The sequence below is a fragment of the Sorex fumeus genome, unplaced genomic scaffold (assembly GCF_029834395.1).
Source record: "Sorex fumeus unplaced genomic scaffold, SorFum_2.1 ptg000009l, whole genome shotgun sequence".
NCBI lineage: Eukaryota > Metazoa > Chordata > Mammalia > Eulipotyphla > Soricidae > Sorex > Sorex fumeus.
This window is the reverse complement of record NW_026606066.1, coordinates 24,866,479-24,882,447: the sequence shown is the minus strand read 5'-3', so window position 1 is coordinate 24,882,447 and position 15,969 is coordinate 24,866,479. Positions and strand designations below refer to the sequence as shown.

The 15,969-nt window shown below is 42.1% G+C and overlaps 1 protein-coding gene across 4 annotated transcripts in view; it reads right to left on the bottom strand.

Annotated features, from left to right (window-relative positions):
• Positions 1-15,969, bottom strand: part of METAP1D (methionyl aminopeptidase type 1D, mitochondrial) — an 86,222-nt gene that overhangs the window by 37,955 nt on the left and 32,298 nt on the right. The gene's annotated exons all lie outside the window — the stretch shown is intronic.

The following is a 15,969-nucleotide window of genomic DNA, read 5'->3' as shown; positions in this document are numbered from 1 at the left end:
CAGCTCTAAGGGAGATTCCAACTACAGGGTTGGGCCAGAGGGATGTTACCTATAAACATATTCAGACCCTATGCAGGGCAACAATTCTGTCTTCAAATGAGGAAGGGAAGGGGGAAGGAAAGAGCAGAAGCAGCCTTTAGGAACAACTGCAAACCACCTTGTTCCAGCCCGGAGTCAAAAGGATCTAATGAGGTTGGTGGGAAGCCAACTCTACTGTCGCTTTTTCCTTTCAGGGCTGGCCTGACTTCCCACGGGATCTGATCCAGAGAGGACTTGGTCTAGTTGGCCAATCAACCTGCAGGGATACTACTTTGGACAACCAGTCTTCTGCTTTGCCTGTTCCATATGTACTAGGTGTGAATCTTAATAATACATGAATTTTAATAACAAGTGTTGCAGTGACATACAATTGCTTCCTTCCCCAACAAAGCTCTACAGTGGATTTTGGGCAGCTGTGAATAAGATGGTAGCTGGCATTAATTTTTTTTGTTCATTTTCTTCTTTTAGGGGAGCTTGGGGCCACGCCTGGTAGTCCTCAGGGGCTACCCCTGGTTCAGTGCTCAGGGTATGTTTCTGAAGGTGCTTGTGGGGGAACACACAGGGCTGGGTATAGAACTCAGGCCTCTCACGCCCAGAGCATGTGCTCCTGCCCTGTGAGCTTATCTCTCTGGCCTCAACATTTTCCTTTTATTTTTTAAAATTTTTTTAAATTTTTACATTTTATTTTCATAAGGTTGTTCACATTAATTGATTATATTCAATATTTCAACACTGATCCCACCAGCATTACATCTTCCCAACACGATTAAAAATTTCAAATTTTTCCACCACCACTTAAGCCTGCCTGCCACAGGCAGATGCGTGACAATTTATTTTCTATTGCTTATTATGAATATTATGAGATGTCGTGTGGCCACTTTTGAATTACAATTCTAAAATTGTAAATGATTGGGGTCTGGAGACATCTCTGTAGTGAGCTAATCCATTCCAAGATTCATTTGTGAGTCTCTGGATCAAGGCCGTTAATGCACTTAAATGGCACCCAGAGGCAGTTCATGGGCAATACATCCAGGAACCCTGAGGAGGCGGGAAGGGATAGCCTGTCCTTGCCGCCATGAGGCCTGGGATCTTCATTCCCTGGTCCTTCATACCTGGGTTTTTCTTCTGGAAGTTTGTGGCCATCAGGGATTCATTTGGAGTGGTCCCAACATTTTCATTCTGAACCCCCTTCCCAGAGATCATCCTCCCCAGTAGAGGTGCTCTGCACTCTCCTGAAACCACACAAAATGAGCCAGGGTGCATGGGAAGCCCAGGTTTTGTTTATTTTGACTCTTCAGACTATGAAGATGGTGCATCTATAGCACATATTTGTCTAACAAAGCTGTCTAACATTTATATATAGGTGGGGCTGGAGCGATAGTACAGCAGGTAGGGCATTTGCCTTGCACGCGGCTGACCTGGGTTCAATGCCCAGCATCGCATATGGTCCCTCAAGCACTTCCACGAGTAATTCCTGAGTGCAAAGTCAGCAGTAACCCCTGTGCATCGCCGGGTGTGACCCAAAAAAACAAAAGAAAAATTATATATAGGAAAGGTGGAAGAAAAATACAGTGAAAAGCTTTCTTACATGATCTGCAAACATTCAGCAAACTTTAGGAACATTTTCTACATATCCATTATCACATTGCTGTTGTATTTTCTTTTTCAATCTACTGAATCACCATGAGATACACAATTACAAAGCTGTTCATGGTTGGGTTTCAGTCATACAATGTTCCAACATCTATCCCTCCACCAGTGTACAATTCCCACCATCAATATATTTTATAGTCAATTTTATGCATCTTCTGTTTGTACACATAATTTTATCAAACAACTTTTGTCTTGTTTGGGGGCCACATCCAGCTGAGCTCAGGGCTCATTCCTCTTTCTGCTCAGGGCTCACTCCTGCAGAGGCTGGAGGGCCATATGAGGTGGCGAAGATCGACTCCCAAGTCAGCCACATGCAAGGCAAAAGCCCTACCTACTGAATTATCTCTCCAGTCTGTCCAAATATTTTGAAAGTAAGTAATTTCTCTCTGCAGCTCAGGGAAGAGACTTGGTTTCTCACAATCAAGACCTCCATGGTGCCATTGAGGGTCTTTTGCATGTCACAGCAGGACACAGCAGGGTGGGCTCCTTTGTTTACTGCTTTTTTTTTTTTGCTTTAAGTAATACACGTTTAAAAATATATGTGTCACTAAATATTCTTTTCAGCTTTAAAACATTTTAAATATGTTTTTTAGTTTTTAGTTTTGAACCACAGTTGACTGTCTTCAAGGCTCATTCCTGGCTCTGTGCTCAGGGATCACTCAGGGCTGGGTGGCAGGGTATGGGATGGGGGTGGGAACAGGGTACCAAGGATCAAACTCAGGTCAGCTGCATGCAAGTCAAGTGCCCTGCCTGATATGGCCCCCAAGAAAGTAAGCAAGCAAACAAATAAACAAATAAATAAAAAAGCATGTGGAGAACTGGAGATATAATACAGAGGTTAAGACATGTGTTTTGACCACAGCCAGTCCCAGTTTGATCTCTGGCACTGCATCTAGTCCCCAGAGCACAGAGAGGGGTCAGTCCTGAGCACAGAGCCAGGAGCAAGCCCTGAGTACTGCTGGGCATAGTCCAAAAAAAAAAAAAAGAAAATAAATAACAAAAACTTAAAAAAAATAACAGAAAGTAAGCACTTCTCAAAGTGATAAAGGTTTCTTCAGCTATCAAAAAGAAAAAAAAAATCAGATACAGACTTAGTACACTTTCTCCACTGGAAAGAATCCTATTGGGACTAACTAGGGATCACTCTGTCTTCCTTTCCTTCGCTGCCAACTCGCTTCTTAGCTTGTCTTCTCTACCGAATTATCTTCCCTCTTGACACTTACAAAATCCTAAAGATGGTAGAAGTGCTAATGAGTTGAAGGTGTCAAAGAAGGGAGTGATTTGGGGGATGTGGTTAATGTCCATCCCCCTGTTTTCCTCCACCAATTCACTTCCACCTCTGCAGACCCCTGTCCAGGCCAAGAAAAGGACAGGACCTAATCATGGGGGAGTGTGAGAGGAATGAGAACATGTTTGAGAACAATTATTTACACATATTTCTATAACTTTAGAGCTCAGTCTCTGTTCATTTTGATTTATGAGTCCGGCTTAACTACAATTTTCCCAGTGCTGGGGCTCAACACTTATGTATTTGAAACTGTGCTAAAAGGTCGACAGTGGCCCAGCAGTTCTGAGCAAACCACACATACACAAAACTTCCAGTCTCACTGTGGAGAAAGAGACCAAGAACTCTGCAAGAAAATAAATGATAACTAGTCTTCTAGTTCGGGACTGTGCATGCTACTAGCTCCTAGAAGGTCCTTGATATTTCGTGTGATTCCCCTCAGGGAAGAGAAAGTATTTCGAAACTGTAAAAATGAAGCAGGAGGGCTCTCCCTGATGCTCCCCCAGAACAAACACTCCTCTGCAGTCTTTTCCTTCCTGAGTTTTCAGGATGCTACTTTCAACTCCACCTCAAACTTGGAAAATCATTATGCCATACAGTTGTACAAAAAAAAAAAAGTAGGACTGATGGTTTTCCATGAGAAAAAACTAATCCATTGCAGGTATGTCTCTAATCAGAGGACTTTTCCCCGTTTTCTCTACTTCTGACCCCCGCCCCCCCCCCCCCCCCCCACATATGGATTCTTCAGTAACAGAAAGTTTAAGAAGCACCTGTATTTTGATCCCAGAGGGTCAGGGCTGAGGTAGGGGGTACTCTAGCTTTCCAAGGAATTTAAGCAAGTGGAAAAGAAAGGGTTATTTTAAATCTGGCTGTTTATATGTGAAAAAATGGAGCATCTAAAGTGAACATCAACCTGCAGTTGCTCCTGGATTGTAAGTGAGAAACATCGCAGAAATAAGTACTACCTGACAGAGAAAATCACAGTTACTCACATGGTTCTAATTGCGATAGTCTAATTCCACAGACTCTTCCAGTACACTGGAGCACAAGAGAGCACAGATCTTGACATTGAGTGCGAGGTGAGGTGCTGACTGGAGGGGAAAGTCCTGGGGACTTGGCCACCATGCAGATGTCCAGAGACATCCACCTCATGGTAGAGGAGGGATGTCCCATTTCCACTTTTGCAGGATAAGACCCTGGGGAGTGGGAGATTTTTGCAAAATGGTCTGGAGGGCTCTGGGCAAGAAAATATTTCAGAAATATTATCAAAGGCGGGAAAATGATAAATCCTGTACAGGAGGTAGCTGTGGACTGGTGTGGACAAAATTCATACTTGTTTTACACTTGTGGAATGTTTCCTCATTACCCCCCAGCCCCTGCCGCCCCTTTAAATCCATTGCTGTTACTTGATGATTCTGACTTTGCGGAGTAATCTGAAAGAGGGTGATATTTGGAGTTAGTGGCTGCTACCTGCAGACCTCAGAAATATGATGTAGCTCCAGCCCTTTTTTTCCCTTTTTGCCTTTAGACAATCAGTCTGACTGCAGTTTTAAGCCACAAGTGGCAGACTGACATTGAGAATTTATGAGTTCTGCTGTATAAGTAATGCACATTTCCTTTTGAGTTATTCTAGTCTGTAGCCTGAAGCAGATCATAATTATCATTCCTTTTGCCACACAAGTCTGAGGAGGTACAAGTGATTTGGGTGGCAACATTAATATGTCTTAATGTTTTAGGTAAATAAAAGCCCCTACATGACTAATGGAAAGATCTCTTTTGTGTGTGTTTGTTTTGCTAAAAGTTTAAGCATCTAAGTTGATTAAAATTTGGTTTGAGTTATAGTGTGTGCTCAAAAGAAGCTATTCCCTATCTTTTAGTACATATTTTTCACTTTACTATGGAAAAAACAAAGGCAGTGCTGGGAAGTTGGCTCGACAGGTTAAGTGCATGCGTTGCATACAGGCAGCGCAGCACTACCTGGTCCCCAAAGCATTGCTGACAGCACCCCTCCCCCCGATACAAAGCCAGTACTGGGGATCAGAGAGATAGCACAGTGGGTAAGGTGCTTGCCTTGCACGTGGCCGACCCAGGTTAGATCCCCGGAACCACAAACAGTTCCTCAAGCCTGCGAGGAGTGAACTGTGAGCACAGAGCCAGTAGCAAGCAAGCCCTGATCCTAGCTGGGTGTACCCATTTCCCCACCTCACAAAACAAAAATATATAAACTCAGGAGTAACCCCTAAACACTGCTAGGTGATGTTCAAAAAAAAAAAAAAGAAAAAAGAAAAATAATAAAATATTTGGAAAGAATACATTTTTACGGTTTAGTTTGCTTGGCACAGAGCTTTCATATACAAAGTATTCATATACTCTCTATATGACTGACCTATACTATAGAGAGGGTTTGCTCTGTGCTAAGACAAATATGTGGAATTAGCTATTCAGAATGCATTTTCTTCCACTGGAAGGACATTACAGCTTTGCTATTTTCAGGCTGGGCCATTTGCTCCTTAAGAGAAGTGAAATATGAGGTCTTTATGATAAAAAGTGAGGAAATAATTCAGCTACAATCATCTAATATTTTATCTATCTGATAGGTTTTCTGAGGTGGCCTGGGAAGGCTGCTGTAATTTATCATGTGTTTAAGCTATTTGTATTTTATTTTTCTGGTTTGTAGGTCACACCTGGTAGTGTTCAGGGGTTATACCCAGCTCAGTGCTTGGGGGTTGCTAGAGCATTTAGCAGGTGGTGCTGGGGAAAAAACCAGGGCCTCCAACATGCAAAGCATGAAGTACATTGAGCTATCTCTTTGACTACTAAGACTGGCTTTTATTTTTATTTACTTATTTTGGTTTTTGGGACACACCTGGTGGTGTTCAGGGGTCACTCTTGGGAACCAAATGGAACAGGGATGGAACATCCACCTTGAAAACTCTCAGTTTGAAGCCCTGAGTTTGTTTACTTTTATTTACTGCCTAGGTATATGTATGATAGAAAAACACACAGACATGCACAAGACTGATTATAATAGAAAAAGAAGGTGTCAGAGAGCTAGTACAAAGCTTAAGGTCCTTGCCTAGGAGATGGCTAGATAGAAAAAAACAATGGTGTAGTTAGTGAGATAGTACCACAGGTAAGGGGCTGGCCTTGCAAGCACCCAACCGGGGTTTCATCCCTGACATCCATGGGTTCCCCAAGCACCGCCAAGAGTGATTCCTGAGTGCAGAGCCAGGAGTGACCCTTGAGCATCACCAGGTGTCACTAAAAAACTTTAAAATAAAAAAAAGGGAAAAAATAACTACCACATGATTTCATTTATATAAAGCTCAGAATAGGACAAAACTGAATGACATTTTTTTAGGATTCTAGACAGGGCAGCAAACTAGAAAAGAAAACCAGTATGAGAATACAACTCTGATCAGGGCTGTGGTGCCTGGGAGGAGGAGAACAGCTAGACAGGACAGGTGACATTTTTAAAAATTAAACTGGCAAAGGAGTTCCATGTATGCTCACTTTATAAACACTCATTACATCATACATTTGTTTTACACACGCTTCTTTCTACATATTAGACTTCCCAATTGTATACTAGAAGAGAGGGTGGAAAGAAAGGAAAAAAAGGAAGAGGGAAGAAAAGTGTGAAAATAAGGAGAGAAGAAAGGAAGATAAGGAGGGAGGAAGGAAGGGCAGAAACCAGAAGCCAGAAGCAGAAAAAGAAAATTAAAAATAACATTTGATCATTGTATAATTGAAACCCAAGCACAAAAATCTTTAAGTCTACAACTGTATCTCATGGTGTTTCACTAATAAAAATTAAAAAAAAAGAAAGGAAGTATTCTAACAATCCAGTTTTGAAAATTATTATATAAGAGATTTTAAAGTATTTATAAATTCAAGAGGTATTTTTAAATCAGGAAAGAAATAATCTATAATTTTTTGTGTGAAATAATAATTCTTTCATAATTGTTCATATGAAAGTGAAAAACATTAATAGTATAGATGTGTGTACTACACTTGACTGAGCTATAAGAAAACTGTATTTAAAATTATTTAAATAAAGTCTTATAATTATTCAATTGTTATAAACTAGTTGATAAATATTCTTGATGACCATCTAATTACATTACTCCACAGCTTTTCAATTGATTTAATGTACATGGGACAACTAACTACATTGCCTGCTGAAGCAGAAGAAGCTACTAAATTTTCTTAGCAAGAAAATAGTGCCCTCAAAAAGCTTTGTAATAATACTAATAATATTAATAATGCTGCTACACAAATAAACAGAACTGCTGAATATCTGTAGCAGTTTACAAAGTAACTTCCTATATATTTAATTTTGTCCCAAAACCTTCTTGGGATTAACTGGAGAGATAGTCTTTCACTTCCTTTATAAGTAAACCACTATGGATCCAGGAGGTTAAAAGTTCTTGTCCAAGGTCACAAAAGTTACAAGTAGAAAATCTTTGTTTCAAACCTAAAACTTTTATATACAGCAGATGTCAAATGTAGAGGCCAGAGTAATAGTGCAGCAGGTAGGGAGATTGCCCTGTATGAGGCTAACCAGGGTTCAATCCCCAGCATCCCAGCATCCCATATGGTCCCCTGAATCCCACCAGGAGTAATCCCTAAGCATAAAGCAGGGAGTAAACCCTGACCACTGGTGGGAATGGCCAAAAAACGAAAGGAAGGAAGCAAGGAAGGGAGGGAAGGAGGAAGAGAGGAAAGGAGGAAGAAGGGAGGGAGGAAGATTTCAAACAAATAAAACTAGCTTTATTATCATAATAAAATTTTAGGAACCTATCACCAGGTTTAATAATTGCCCAATCATGCTAATCCTATTTCAACTATAACTATTTTCTCAGCTTTCCCCTAAAGTAATCCCACCAAAGTAAATTATAGACTATTCTGTCAGTCCCAAAGAATCTATAATTTTATCGGTAGATACTTCAATAAGTCTATTTAAAAGATGCGATGAGGGCAAGAGAGAGCTTGCCTTGAATGCAACCACCCCTGGTTCAATCCCTGGGACCACATGTAGTTTCCTGAGCAACACCAGGAATGATCCCCTGAGCAAAGAGCCAGGAATAAGCCCTGACCACTGCTGGATGTAACTCAAAAAGCAAAACAACAACAACAAAAAAAAAGATGAGATGTAAACTTTTTTTTGTGTGTGTGCCAAGTTCCAATTCTAAGAGGTGCCTGCTGGAACCAGGACTATGTCCATAAGGAATGCAGTGGCATGCAGTGTTGGGAAGGAACTCGGGGTCTCACACATGCAAGGCTGGTGCTCACACATCAGCTGAATAACATCCCACAGGATAAATTCCTTTTAAGGCATTAAAAATACAGCCTACCACACCTAAAATAATTGGTTAATGCTGTAGTGATATATAACACAAATTTATGCATGTGTTTGAAATATACTTTACTATTAAACACATAGTTCATTAAAATAGAATTCAGGGGCCCAGAGCTATCTGAAGGGCAAGGCACCTGCCATGCAAATCTGAGACTTGAGGCTTCAATCCCTGATACAGTTCCATATGCACCCAGTATAATTATGCCACCTCAGATCAGTTTGTTATCCTTGTGCCACAACAAACTACAATCTCTGGCAACCTGGTATGTTCAAGCATCATAACCAAGCATCCAACCCCAGGTCATTGTAACAGCAACAATAAAATGGGTAGGCAAGGGAATATATTTAATTTTTTTAAATTTTGGGGCTGCCTAGTACAGTGAATTGGGTGCTTGCCTTGCATACAAACAACCTGGATTGGATTCCCAGCACCCCATATGGTCCCCCAATCACCACCAGGAGTGATCCTTGAATGTACAGCCAGAAGTAAACCCCTAAGCATCTCCAGGTATGGTCCAAAAACAACAAAAAAAAAGTTTTTAATTTAAATACTGAATTTTTTTTTGTTTGGGGGCCACACCCAACAGTGCTCAGGGTTTAATCCTCAATCTGTGCCCAGCAATTACTTCTGGCAGTGTTTGAGGAATCACATGAGGTGCTGGGGATTGAATCTGGGTTGCCTAGGGCAAGGCAAGCACCCTTACCCTCAGTACTATCTTTTCAACCCCTGATTTTAAATTTTAGAAAAGATTCAAGGAAGAAGCAACATTGCATTTGATTGATGTCTGTTATTAATCAATTCTTCTCTCCTCTTCTTTTTAATTGACTTCTTAAAGAAATGAGTGTTTGGCTCTAGCAATTCCTACATTCTGGAATCCACTAACTACATGTCAGTGGTGTTACTAACAAGTCTTTCTCTGTTTCCTACAAACCCATATCAAACCTAGGGAATTGCTTTAAGATCTTTTTTTTTTTTGCAAGCTTGTTGAATGTTGGTAGGGGTGTAGGGGGGTTTAGTTGTCTTGTGATGTCAAGTTGTCCTGTGATATCATTGATAGCTAGTGCCCAAATCCATGGCTTCACAGGGGCTTCCCAAAGGATGATAATTTATCAAACCTTCTTCATTCATCTCAAAAATATGTCTATAAAGAGGAAGCTTTATTTATGTATTTATTTATTTTGCCTTTTGGGGTTAGCAATGCTCAGAGGTCACTCCTGACTCTGCACTCGGGAATTACTCCTGGAGGTGCTCGGGGGACCATATGGGATGCTGGGAACAGAACCCAGGTCGGCCGTGTGCAAGGCAAATGCCCTACCCACTATGCTATTGCTCCAGCCCCTTATTTATTTATTTATTTTTATTAAACTATCTGGTTAATCAAAGTTTCAGTTCATGCAAAAAATCAAGTGAAAGGCATTGATTTTCTTCTCTGCTTAGCCAGACACCAGAATACTCACTATTCAAAACCTAGAAGTTTGAACAACAAATGCAATATCCTTAATTCAGAGATAAAATGTCTGTGTAAAAGATTTCAATCTAAAATATTATCTATTCTTACATAAATAATTTCTGCATGAAAGACTGAATCAGTAAAACTTAATTTTGCTTTGAAGTACAAATACTGGACAGAGGCCAGTAAAACAGAAACATTCTACTAATTAAGTCACAACATTATTCTCCCAGACTTAATAAATCACATATCTTCTCCATCCTTTTTTGTCTCACACTTTCTTTGGGGGGGGGTGGAGTGGGGCTGGAAGGTTAGAGGTAACCAGACGAGGCTGCAATTTAAAGGTGGGGGGTGGGGGAGAACCCAACTCCAAATAGATTTTTCTTTAAGAAAGAAACCCAAAACCAAAAGAAAACAGGTAAAATTAGCTATTGAAATTATGGCCATGTGAATCAACCCTTGCTCCCTACATCTGGCAGCACTTAGCTCCCCGAGGGCACGCTTGGTGCCCTAGGGCACCGTGACACATGTTCGACCAGCCGGGCAACAACAAAGGACACGGAGTCTATAAAAAGAGGCAGCAGGTAACCATCAGGCTGGCCAAACGGCTGAGGCTTTTGACAAAACACACAATGAAGCAACTGGTTATTCCCATGGCTGCAAAGTCAAGGAGGGAGGGCTTTATTTGAGGATTCAGATTCCACAACGAGCCTCTTTCTAAGTCACTGGGTGACTTCCTTGTTTTAATCAGGTCCACAAATCCTCCCTTTTCTTTCAGACGCTCAGTGGCCAACATCGGAGACAAGCGGCATAAAGGCACCTTGTGCTCTTGCCAAAAACCCATCCGAGAAGTCAACTAGACTGTTTTGTGCGCTCTGCTCCCAGACTGTGGAGGAAGCCAAGGTGCCAAGCAATTCTGCACACCCCCTGGCATTAGGCTCAAGAAGCATGCATGAGTGACCTGGCCCATCTCATTATACCTCTCCTGCAACTCGGGGGAGTGTGGTTCTATCGGCGGTAAACATGGCTCCTACCTAAGCAGGCATTTCTTAATTACGGCGAAGGAATTTTGCCCTTCCCACAGTCTACTGGCCTCTTTTGAGCCCTTAGCAAGGACATGTCTGCAATTCCACAGTGAATCCTACCTCTCCCCTATTCGCCCGCACTGCTGGACACGGACCAGCTCCTTCTACCCATCCCACCATTTCAGAACACAGGAATGAGAACTCTCATGACACCAATTACACTAAGGCTTTATGGGGTATTCCCTTCAGGAATTAGAATAATTGAACATTTTAGTTTCCAAAAGTCTGTACTGACAGAGGAGTGCCTTGTACTCTACAGTGATTTCAATTATCCCATTGTTTAAAATCTGTTTCGGAAATATGAAGACCTGGGGCTGAGGAGACCATAAATGTCCTTATTTTTATTTTTTAGGTTTCAGGACCATACCTGGTAGTGCTTGTGGGTACTACTGGCCCTTTGGTCAGGGGTCACTCCAGGCAGTACTCAGTGGATTATGTGATTTGGGGATAAAACTCAGGCCTCCCGCAAACAAAGCATGAGCCCAGCACTTGGAGTATTCTGGTTCAAAGAGAAATCTTTCTTTATTTTCCCTCCTCATAATTTATTTACACATCACAAATTCTTGAAAATATTGTGCATTTCATGTAAAACATTTATAAATGAGGGGTCGGAGCATTAGCACAGCAGGTAGGTCATTTGCTTTGCACGCGGTCAACACAGGTTCGATTCCCAGCATCCCATATGGTCCCACAAGCACCACCAGGAATAATTCCTGAGTGCAGAGCCTGAAGTAACCCCTGAGCAGCACTGGGTGTTATCCAAAAAGTAAAAAGAAAAAAAACAAAACAAAAAAAAACCCCTAAATTGTCATATGGTGGGCTAGATAGTACAGGAGGTAAGGGGCTTGGCTTGCTTGCATACCTTCAACCCTTTAACCCTGGCATCACAGATGATGCCCTGAGCACCACCAAGAGTCACTCCTGAGCAGAGAACCAGGAACAGTTCCTAAGCACCACCAGGCATGCCCCCCATCCCTCTCCATACATCAAACTGCAATACATTATTTACTTCTCAAAAAGAGTCTGACAACTAAACAGGCAGTGCTCAGGGGACCACATGAGATTCTGAGGATTGAACCTGGGTGCAAATCTAGTGCCCTACTTGCTGCAATATCTTTCCAGCCCCCCACACTACCATGTTTGTCCTTACTGTAAGGTAATTGTACCTTACTGTCTCCTCTGTGAGAGCATCAACTCCACTAGGTGAAATGCTAGCACCTGACACAGCAGTTGCTGGGAATCATTTCTCCCTTTTGTCTCTCCAGCCTGGTAAAATCCTTGTTTCCCATATCCCTTTGCCAGCGCTGATGTTGTGATGAACAGGGGTTGTGTCCCTTTTATGGTGGTGCTGGGTGTTCACACACAGCAGAGCTCCCAGGATCATGTCTGGTGCATGTGGGTGACACTTATGATTGAATTGGTGGCCTCTTGCTTTCAAGGCAGGTCCTTCAGTCATTGAGCCATCACCCCGACCCAACAGTAAAATCTCTACATTTGGAATCTTTTTCTCTGAGTCTAATGCTTACAATCCCTCCCTCCCTCCCTCCCTCCCTCCCTCCCTTCCTTCCTTCCTTCCTTCCTTCCTTTTTGGGTGGTGGGAAAAATTTAGACCATATTCAGTGATGCTCTGGGGCTATTTCTGCCTCTGTGCTCAGGAGTGACCCCTTTCAGTACTTGGGGACCATAAGGAAGTGCTGGGGATCAAACCAGGGTCAGCTGCACACAAAGTATACTACCTCTTCAGCTCCGTACTTCACTTTCTATCAAAAGAACCATCCCCATGAGAGGCCAGGAAGACAACTCAAGGAGCCTCAGGGAGCCTTAGGTTTCATTACTGCCCTAAATGATCTCTCAAGCACCAGAGGGAAGACACTACCCCCACCCTCCAACTCCCCACTTCAGCAAGTTCTGAGCTGGGAGTAGTCCCTGAGCATCACCGGGTGTGGTGCAAAAACCTAAACCCTATCATCCTAAAAGAACTATCCACACGAGAAAAAAAAAACCACAGTGTACATAAGGCAGGGTTATTGTAACTGCTACCTGAAATGCTGGGGATGAGAAAACTGCAGTTTTAGGCCACACCTGCTGGTGTGTTGGGGGACGATATAGGGTGCTGGGGATCTAACCCAGGTTGTCTGCGTGCAAGGCAAGTGTCTCCCACTATACTATTACTCTGGCTGAAGATAAAATTTTTAAATAAAAATAATTTTTAAAATGATAATGTTTATGTCAGAGGTTAAATTAAACACACTTATATGTACACACAGTTATAAATACATATGTGTATATGTGTGTGCATATATGTAATTTTTGGTTACCTCTAAGTACAAAATGACAACTTATGGCAAAATAAATATTGATTTAATTTACTTATTTGTTTTTTAGGGGGAGGCCACACCTGACAATGCTCAGGGCTTACTCCTTACTCTGCACTCAGAAATTATTCCTGGTGGGGATTGGAGGACCATATGGAATGCTAAGTACTGAACTGGGATTGGCTGCATGCAAAGAAAGTGCCCTGCTCACTATACTATCACTCCAGCTCCCAAGAAAATACTTTTTTTTTTCTTTTTTGCTTTTTGGGTCACACCCAGCGATGCTCAGGGGTTACTCCTGGCTCATGCACTCAGGAATTACTCCTGGAGGTGCTCGGGGGACCATATGGGATGCTGGGAATCGAACCAGGGTCGGCCATGTTGGCTGAGTGCAAGGCAAATGCCCAACCTGCTGTGCTATTGCTCCAGCCCCGAAAATAAATTTTAAAAAAGATTCATTGCCTTCTCTTCAGGTACAGAACTGGTGACTCTGACCCATTTGTACTTCTCACTCCAGGCCCAATATCTTCTGTTCATGTGTGTAGCCATTTGTTCTTTTTAACATGACTCAAATAAAAATAAATGTTGGAGTCATGGTACTGTGGGGCTGGAGCGATAGCACAGCGGTAGGGCATTTGCCTTGCGCGGCAGGCCGGTTGACCCTGGTTTGATTCCTCCGTCCCGCTCGGAGAGCCTGGCAAGCAACTGAGAGTATCTCGCCCACACGGCAAAGCCTGGCAAGCTACCCGTGACATATTCAATATGCCAAACACAGTAACAACAAGTCTCACAATGGAGACGTTACTGGGCCTGCTCGAGCAAATCTACGAACAACGGGAGGAAACTGCTACACTGCAACACTGCATGGTACTGTGAAGGTGAGACCAAGATGTGTCAGCTTTCTATGGCAAATATAATGTCTAAATGGGCAGATAGAGGTTCTCAGTGGAAAGCCTAACTCAGAATGGGAAAAAGTGATAATATTTTTTTCTTTTTTGGGTCACACCCGGCGATGCTCAGGGGTTACTCCTGGCTCTGCACTCAGGACTTACTCCTGGTGGTGCTTGGGGGACCATATGGGATGCTGGGAATTGAACCTGGGTCAGCCATGCTGGTTACGTGCAAGGCAAACGCCCTGCTCGTTGTGCTATCGCTCCAGCCCCAAAAGTGATAATATTTAAGAAGGCTCTTTCATGAGCTACTAAGTTGAAATATGAGACTCTAGGGTTGGAGCAATAGTACAGTAGGTAGGGTTCTTGCTTTGCATGCGGCTCCTCCAGATTCAATTCAATTCAATTCAATTCAATTCAGATGGTTCCCTGAGGCCTTCAGGAGTGATCCCTAAGCACAGAGCCCGGAATAAGCCCTGTGTACTACCAGATGTGACCCCCAAAGCAAAACAAAAATGAGGCTCTTCCAGGAAAGTATAGATTTCAAGAATAATCATCAGGACTGAAACACAATCATGAACAATTTTGCAATGCTTTATCTCATGGAGATTCAATTAAAATAAAAGAAGAAGAATCATCAGGGGGCCGGAGTGATAGTACAGTGGGTAGGACATTTGCCTTGCATGCAGCTAACCTGGGTTCAATCCTCAGCATCCCATATGGCCACCCAGGAGTAATTCCTGAGCATCACCAGGTGTGAACCAAAAAGACAAACAAACAAACAAACAAATAAATAATTATCAGTAGCTGCTGATACAAAAGAAATCACCAGACAGTTGTCTCTGGGTAGAAGTACAGGACACTACCTCTGATGCATTCTTGCCCAAAATTTGAACTTTAATCTGATCAGACTTCAAGATGGAAGTGAGAGTTTGTTAAGAAAGATAGGCATTATCTTTTGCAGACCACAACACCCAAAAGGAGAGAGAGAACACAGGGGATTGCCCTGCCACAGAGGCAGGGGGGGATGGGGGGATGGGGGTGGGGGGATATTATCCATGGTGGTGGAAAATGGGCACTGGTGGAGGGATGGGTATCTGATCATTGTATAATCGAAACCCAAGCACAAAAAATTGTAAATCTACAACTGTAAAAAAAAAAAAAGAAAGAAACAAAAAAAAATTAAAAAAAAATTTAGTAGCACTCGGATGGGGGAGATGGGGGGTGGGAGGGATACTGGGATCCGTGGTGGTGGGAAATGGGTACTGGTGGAGGGATGGGTACTTGATCATTGTATAATTGAAACCCAAGCACAAAAATGTGTCAGTCTGCAACTGTACCTCATGATGTTTCACTATTAAAAAAATTTTTTTAATAAAAAAAATAAAATCTAAAAAAAAAAAAAGAAAGATAGGCATTAAAAAAAAGTATATGGGGCTCCAATCATAAATCTCTATTGAACCTGATTTCTTCAACAAATAATGTACAAGGGGGGAGGAGAGAGGGAAGGAATCTACCACCTGCAAGATTCAAGAGCCACATTAGCTGCAGTGTAGGGGCTGCATCTGGTTCCCCAACCCAAGAAACCAACTGTCAGGGGAAAAAAGAGATAATCAGAGAAATCTAGACACTGGCATAATTGAAATGAAGGAATTAATTTCAAATTCTACAGGTTCTAATAATCATATATTTGCTGACATACTTTTTTTTAATTAATTAGAATGGTCTACTAAAATGTTTGTGTATGTCAGAATCCATCTAAGATTTGCTTCTGCCAATTATGTGTGGAGGTGCAGGGAACCAAGAGAGAAGCTGGGTAATGTGTCCATGGAATTTAACCATCGTATTAACTCTAGCTACGTTTAATTTTTTCCCAGTAAGATTATAGA